Below are 8,257 nucleotides of genomic sequence, written 5' to 3'. Positions count from 1 at the left end.
AAAAATCTTGAAAGCCCAAATCCTTCCAAAGGAAAGCTTCATCAAACTTATTCCGTCAAGACTGAAAAAGTAAGAAAATTTGGTATAACTTTGATACCAACAAATTTAAATATCGATCTTTGCAATCATGTAATTGTAATCTCATCATCACTTACTTGTTGATTTAATTTGTTGCAGATGAACAATCAGAGGCATTCTCAGTGTCAGAGGAATGCAACTTCAGGTTCTACACAAGGTAATATATATATATATATATAATTAGTCTTTTTTATTTCTTCATCGATCGATCACACTTAATTATATATTAATAATAATCAATCTTCTGTTGTTGTTGTTTTATTTAGAATGTCCTTTGAAAAAAGCACTCATTGCTGCGCGAGCCACAAAGGCAAGGATTGAGAAAGAAAGAGAGGACAGAGAAGAGAGAGCAAGACTAGCAAAACTGAGACGATTAAAAACAAAAAGAGAAGCTTCTCGAGTGGCACTTGAAAAGGTTAATTTGCTTTGCATTTGCGTTTGTGTTTTTGTTCTTGTTTTTGTTTTGATACTAAAATTGTATTATATATTATGCAAACACAGGTTGAGCAAGTTGGTCATTTGGCTCATTATTCTGACCAAAATCTGAAGCCTTTCTTGGAACTCGAAAAGCTATGCGGATACAGGCCCTCGTGCCGATATGTTGGAAGAAGTCCCCATTGGCACATCGAATCTTCTTCTCACATATTATCAAGGTCGCCATTGGAGAAGCTTGGCTTGTTTTTCAAGAAGGAGGACGAAGAAGAAGAAGAAAACCCGAATTGATTAGAACAGAAGAGAAAGAAGTTGACACTTGCTCAGAGACATATGTTTTGTAATTGGTTTTTTATAGCACTTTTTATTATGTAACGGATGATGATAATTGAATAATAATTCGAATAAAAGCTTTGTTACTTCAAAGAAAAAAAAACTCTCTTTATAATAAATTATATATGTTGATGTATGTATAGTATAGTGTGATTACATGGGTTTGAGGAATTCACCAGCCTATTAAAGTTTTATTCAAGCGCTCATTGTCTTTGGTCCAAATTTTGAATTTTTTTGAATAATACTACTTTATATCACAATGAGATGAGAATTATTTTTTCGGACATAAAAGCTTTATTGTCTAACTTTCCGGGGATATATCTTTCTCGTGGTAATTATAGCTTTAATGTTACGGCACATGAATTTGCTAAGTAAGTATGCTTTCAAGTTAGACGATAAACTTTCTTGAATGGAAAAGATACCTCATCCTTTCTTAAAAAAAAAATATACATAAACATTAACATTTATCGAATTATTTCTTGTAATTAATGTATTTCACTTGGTGCTTTGTTTGAGATATATATATATATATAAATTATCTTCCTTTTATTCCATAAACCATGGATCCTGCTTCTAACCAAAACTTAGACTTTCGAATTTATCTGCATCAGAACAATATATATCCTCTTACTAATATTTCTTTTAGCCCAAACAAAATCAATGTTCTATCTTTCATATCCATACTTTATATATAAGTGTGCTCCATTGCTTAACTTATAGTCTCTCACTAGTTGTATATAGCATGGGATTATTTGATATGACTGCAACATGTTAATAATACTAACTCATTAATTTATACTATAGTTTCTGCAGTGATAATATTTACCAAATCTTATTAATACTTGTACTTAAATACTAAATTAATTTTTTTGAGAACAAAAATACTAAATTTTTGTTGGTACTAAAGTATCAAATTAATTTTCTTTTAGTTGTAATAGTATGAAATTTTTTATAATTGCTGTCAAAAAAATTAATTGATTTACAAATTTCAGTAAAAAAATTAGTATTATTACAGTAAAAAAAATTAATTTAATACTTAAGTATAATTATTAATAATAATTTAGTATTATATATTGCTACAAATAACCTGCAAAATAATACATATATTTTGTTTCTAATTACTCTATAAATGTTATGTTTTTGTCTTATTAAATTTATAAGAAAAGGTAAATATATTACTAAGTTTTATGTATAATGTTTAGAGACTTGGGTTGTCCTATAGAATTAATATATTTTCCAAAACTTTATATTTGAAAAAATAAGAGCATATTTTTGGGAAAAATGGCCGTAAAATTATAAAAAAAATAATCGTTTAAAAAATATATATAAAAAACAATTATTTTTTAAATAATCCAAAAATTAGAATAACTAGTCTTTTATGTTTTCGTCAAGAATTGACACTCAATGCTTGTTGTATAAACTTTTGATTTTGGAACTAATCCAATGTAGTGTTGATATGAAAAGCATCTCACTTGATATAGTTACAACATGAAAAGTTATTTTTATAATGGATGTTTGCGGCAAAACTTTATATTCTTTTACAAAAGTTGTGAAAAATCCTCTAATAAAAAAATTTAGTTGCAAAACCTTATTCCCTTAATAGTTTGTTGTAAGTTAGTCATTTTAGATGTTAAATATCCCGTAAACATATTAAGTGTCAACTAAGATATACATGACAAATATATATAGGATCACATGTCAAAAAATAAATAATTATTATTTAAAAAAAATATTTAATAAATAAAAAAATAAATTTTAATTTTTTTCAATTTACAGTAATAATACAAAATCATTATTAATAATCGTACTTAAGTATCAAATTAATTTTTTAATGGTAATACTACATAATTAATTGTTAACGGTTGCACTTTATGAGTCCTAAATTATTTTTTCGATTGAAACAATGCTAAATCTTTATTAATAATTGAACTTAAGTATTGAATTAATTTTCTTTTAGTAGTAATAGTATCAAATTCTTTGATAATATTGCACTTAGTAGTAATGGTTCTAAACTCTTTATGGTGTATTATGAATTGTATATTTCTCAAACTGCATCATGCTGTGTGGTGTGGGACTTGACACTACAACAGAAGGGAGTATTAGAGGCAGAGGCTTCTGCCGGTAATAATAGGGCATTCCACCGGTGTAATGCCCCGAAATCCCTAATGCGGTTTAATAGTTGGATTAATAGGCCGGGAGGGCCATAACTGATTTATTATGCCATTAAATTATTATATGCATGTTTGTGTGAATTATATTATAATATGATGTTAAATGCATGCATGTGGGTCCACATTTCATCATAGGGGCATTTTGGTAATTTGGCCCGTCGAGGGTGTAATTGTATATTTGTATGCATGTCGGTGATCTATTGTTGAGGCCACATTATAATGTGGATTTGTTCGAGTCATTTGGTGTGAGACGATCTTTGAGTGCAAGTTAGCGATTTGGTCATAACGGGATTAAGTTCAGGGCTCAGGGTGAGTCTCGGGGTAATTTGGTGATTAGAGCGTTGCTGGAAATTAAAGGGTAACGGGATATGAGTTATTGGTATTTGAGAATATCGAGAATAGCAGGAATTGGAGGGTGTTAATTATGATTAACGAAATAGGCGGGAAATGACGGTTTTACCCTTGGGAGCCTTTAGAAAATTTTATTTGACCTAGGGGCAAAAATGACTTTTCACCATATTATATATTTAAGCCATTGGAGGTTGTGGAACTTGTTGACGCCGTTTTTCGTCAACTTAAAATGTAGAGCAATTAAACAACATGAACAATGGCGCAGGTAAATAATACAGAATAACAACGAGAATTTTACGTGGTTCAGTAGTTAACTCTGCCTAGTCCACGAGTCAATTTTATTAAGACTTTGAATATTTCAGGAAATTCTTCAGGATGAATTCTCTAGAAATTCTCTCAAGAGATCAAAAATATGTCCCCTCTAAGTGTCCATTATCTATCTATTTATAGAGGGTTCTCAGAGTTCGTTCCCACATATTTCGGGAAGCTACTCCTCTTCATTAATGGGAATAATGACATTAAATTTTGTAACTCCTATATACAACCTATATACAAGGAAACGTCCCCTGAAGACCAGGAGACGTATAACAGACTAGTTAATATCCCTTTAATGTAGGGAAGTTACAACAATAAATATTTTTAAACGCATAGAACGCGTCTCATCAGATGACCCATTACGTCGTTCGAGATCGGTAATTAGTATCATGTCGGACCAGGTCTTTAAATACATTATGAGCTAGCCACCTTACCCCAAGACCAGCTCGGAGCAGGTAAATACCACCGAGGCTGTTACATTCCAAGCTTATACCCATGCCAAGCTCAGGCTACTTGATTCGAAGACACCCGACAACGGATATACTCCCAATGCTACGTCTTTCGAGCTTAGAAATAACTTCGAGGTTGCCACCTTGCTTCGAGGGTTTGACATCTGGACCACGATGTGCGTTAGATATCTCGAGCTCACACTTGACAAGTCCAGCTTTCAAGGTCACAATCTCAGGTCTCGAAATCTGGGTGTAACATTTTGCCTCCTCAAAAGTATTGGTTCGAATCCCATGAGAAGGAAACTTTTGAACTAATTTCTTCGGGAACTGTTCCATCACACACTCGAGTATGGACACGCGTTAGTTGGGTATTGCTTATTCAAGGTACTTGAGTGCCTTGAAACTCTGCCCATGTCCATCCGCCTGCCCTCCTTTTGGGTACCATCACTTCACTGTTCCCTGACCGTCAGATTTGATACAGAATCTGGCCAATGGCTCAGATTAGTTCTCTTTCGTCCCCGTGGGCCTATAAATAAGTTTCTGGTTGTCTTCTTCATTTTTCCTTTACATTCAAACTTTTAGAGAGAAAAAACCAGAATCATTCTTGTCTGATTCTTGCATGTTCTCCAAGCCGAGAAGACAAAACACGATGGGACTTTTTGAATCAGTGAGATCGTACTTGCAACCGCTCGTTCAATCATCCATTTCTCTGTTTCCACCGATTACATTGTGTAAGTTTTCGGTTTATGGTTTCTTTGCGTTATATATATACACATTTTTTTTTATGGATGCTCATGCTTCTGTTACACCGTAAGCATTAGGATTTACTCTCGTCCCATTTATCCATTCACTAGTTTAACACACTAGGATTAGGGTGCTTCGACTGATGGACATTAGGTTCAAACCCAGTTTATGTGAAAAAGGGTCCAAAAATGGTTCCTTTTTTGGGTTTTCAAATTTTAGGAACCGTATCTTGCACGCCAAGATATCGGGTACAAAATTAGGGTGTGTCTTTAAGGAATGCATGATTCCCAAAAATATCACCTTTTTAATAATCGCCACCTTTCTTCCCTAATATTTCAGGATTTCCCATGACATATCCACCTTCCTTCTCTTCGGTGGAACACACGCTCTGGGACTGGTGCAAACTTGGCCAACCGGTCAAATGTCCTTGCATACTCGGCCACTGAAAGATTCCCTTGTTGTAATCTAGTGAACTCACTTACTTTAGCAGTCAACACAGCTTCATTATAAAACTTTTCGTTGAAGACCAGTTCAAATTTTGCCCAAGTCATCTGATTCACTTCTCTAGTCTGCTTAACCACTTCCCACCAGATCTTAGCATCCTTTTTCAGTGTATGTGCAGCACAAGAAACCTTTTCCCTGTCACTTAGTTGCATGAACTCAAACATGTCTTCTAAAGAACTCTTCCAGTCTTGTGCGTGAAGTGGGTCAGTGCTACCTTCAAATACTGGTGGGCGTTGTTTTCGGAACCGTTCATATAGTGGTTCCATGGGGTGCACTACAGGTGGAGCTTGTGGAGGTGGAGCTTGTGGAGGTGTTGGAGTTTCAGTAGGTGGTGTTCGTGCTTGCCTTTTTCGTTGTTCTGCTAACAACTTCTCAATTTGTTCAGCCTGTCTATTCACTACCGCTCGAAGTTCAGCCATTTCTTGTTCATATTTATTACTGCAAGAGCCTTCAGTAGCCCCCATTCCATGTTCACGATCCATCTGTGTTATTATATATCTTTTAAAACAAAATGTCCATAACTTATGTCATTTAGCCAATAAAGCACATGATGCATGCAACCAGCACATAATAAATGCACACATAAAACTTACACGTGAACTGAGCATTATCCTTTCCTCAATGTGTACATATGAACGGTCTACAAGAACATTTTAGCCATAGCGCTCTGATACCAACTTGTAACACCCTCACTTATTTTAGTTAAAACCATATTTGAGGTGTTACGTTTTAAAACTATATCATAATTTATTACTGTGGAAGTCTGGACTTTTTTTTTTTTTTTTTTAAACTTGAAAACTTATTTCACATTATTTACATTAAACATAAAGTGTGTCTCAAACATATTATACATAAGTATTAAATAACCAAATTTATTTTCAAAACATAAGTTCACACTTTATTACAAACATCTCACTGATAACTGAAATAACCCACAAAAGGTCGATATGTTCATATGTACAAATCAGGGTCAGGACCATGCTTCAGTTCTCCTCATGTCATTCACACATTTCTTTCTCTACCTGCAACACAAGACAACTGTGAGCCTAAAGCTCAGTAAGCAAAGTAATGCATGCAATGCTAATGATTACCCAATATCAATGGACATACACAACTTCTTTTTAAATTTTGGGCCCCTTAATATTGTGCACACTGTTTGAATTGGTCAATGCCTGCAGGGCTTGTTACACATATAATATAAAATTCCATGGGTTCTCCTCCGGCTAGCCATCACCACAGTGGGGCACATTAAAAACCTTATTCCATCGTTGCCCCGTTGGGCTCAAGAGTTAAGGCGGCCACACACTATGGTGTCAATACATATAACAATAACTCATATGGAGGAGAAATAAAAACGGAAATATGGCAAACAATATAATTGGTTCACTAAAACCTAGCCCAAATTATTGGGCAGCCACTATAAGCCTACTATAGGCCTCCGTTTACACTTATTAACACTTTCATTTGCCTTTTCAAAACAGTGGCACTGAACTTAAACTTCTTATTACAAATTTCTTTTATGTTGCACAAAACTTGCAAAGGCATCATATGATTAATCATCATAATATCATGCATGGTCTTATATCATATAATAATTTACCATATCACTATTATGCCATGCATAAAAATTTATGATGAAGTGCCAATGTATGTTAATACCACTTACTCACAAAATATTCATATAATGCACACTTTCACATAACATGTAATTCTTGTGTTGCAGTTGAGTACTTTACTTACCTTCTGTCCAAAATATAATTCACCGTGTAACAAGTGGTGTCTTAGGTATTGATGTGCTTATCCTGACAATGGCATGGATTTCTCATCATAATGATGGCAATAATACATTGAACTCTCATTTAAAAAGAATACCCATAAAACATCATATCAAATTTCATACCCAAAACATGCCTAAAATGCCTTAAACCACCTAGATCGAGCATTAGATTTATCTTAGACATTTGGAGAAATTTTGAAAGAGTTTCCCCTTAATTTGAGCTATCCTCAAATATCAATATCAACCAATAATCAACTTCAAATAACCTTCCATAACCATATATATCCCAAATACCAACATAATTCATCATAAAGTTATCATATACCGATTTTGATAAAATTCTAATTTCCTAGATCATCACCTAAATTAAATGAGTCTCCACATCTATTCAAACATTTATAAACATATATACTCTCTTATAAACTCAATCAAATAACCAAAAATCAGCTTGTACTCCAAGAACCCCAAAAACCTCATAAAACACAAAATTTCACTTACCGAGCAACTTTTCGCCGAAAACAATCTCTTCAAGCTTTTATAAACCTCAAACCGCTTGGAAACCCCAAGAAATATCTTAAAAAGGATAAAACACCATATATAAGCTTTCAGAAAAATTAAAAAACATGGTTTAACTTCCAAGTACAAGAACTTACCATAAAAAGGCTAGAACTAAGCTTAATCTACTTCTTTGGCTTTGCTTTCACTTGGATCTCCTTAGAATTTCTTCAAACCAGCCAAGAAATGGTTTTTCGTTTTCTTTTCTATCTGTTTTTCAGAGTAATGGTCGTGCAAAGTGATAAGGTTGATGAAAATTCTTTATTTTCAATGATTTAGCCTTATTGAATCAAAATTTGACACCTTTCATCTCATCATTTCACCTTTTGACTTATGAAAACCTTATCACTTCAATAATTTCGACTTAATCATATGCTAGGCCTATTATCCTTATGTGTAAAACACTCACACCAAACCTTAGGTCCATATGACTTCATACCCAATAGTTATGCTTACCCGATCGAGCGTAGCGCACTTATGCTAAGCTCGTTTTGACTTTGCATCAATACCACTGATTATGTATACCTCCCATCAATAATTGATCTAAT

At 33.6% G+C, this 8,257-nt stretch overlaps 1 long non-coding RNA gene across 1 annotated transcript; it reads right to left on the bottom strand.

Moving 5' to 3' along the window:
- Nucleotides 1-6,041: 6,041 nt before the first annotated feature.
- On the bottom strand, nt 6,042-7,882 carry LOC133789454 (uncharacterized). Its single transcript, XR_009873559.1, has 3 exons — nt 7,808-7,882; nt 7,118-7,179; nt 6,042-6,399 (listed from the first exon to the last, which is right to left on the bottom strand). It is a non-coding gene; the product is annotated as an uncharacterized LOC133789454 (long non-coding RNA).
- Nucleotides 7,883-8,257: the final 375 nt, after the last annotated feature.

Source organism: Humulus lupulus, chromosome 7 (genome assembly GCF_963169125.1).
Source record: "Humulus lupulus chromosome 7, drHumLupu1.1, whole genome shotgun sequence".
In the NCBI taxonomy this organism is placed as follows: domain Eukaryota; kingdom Viridiplantae; phylum Streptophyta; class Magnoliopsida; order Rosales; family Cannabaceae; genus Humulus; species Humulus lupulus.
This window is presented reverse-complemented; position numbering and strand designations above follow the sequence as displayed.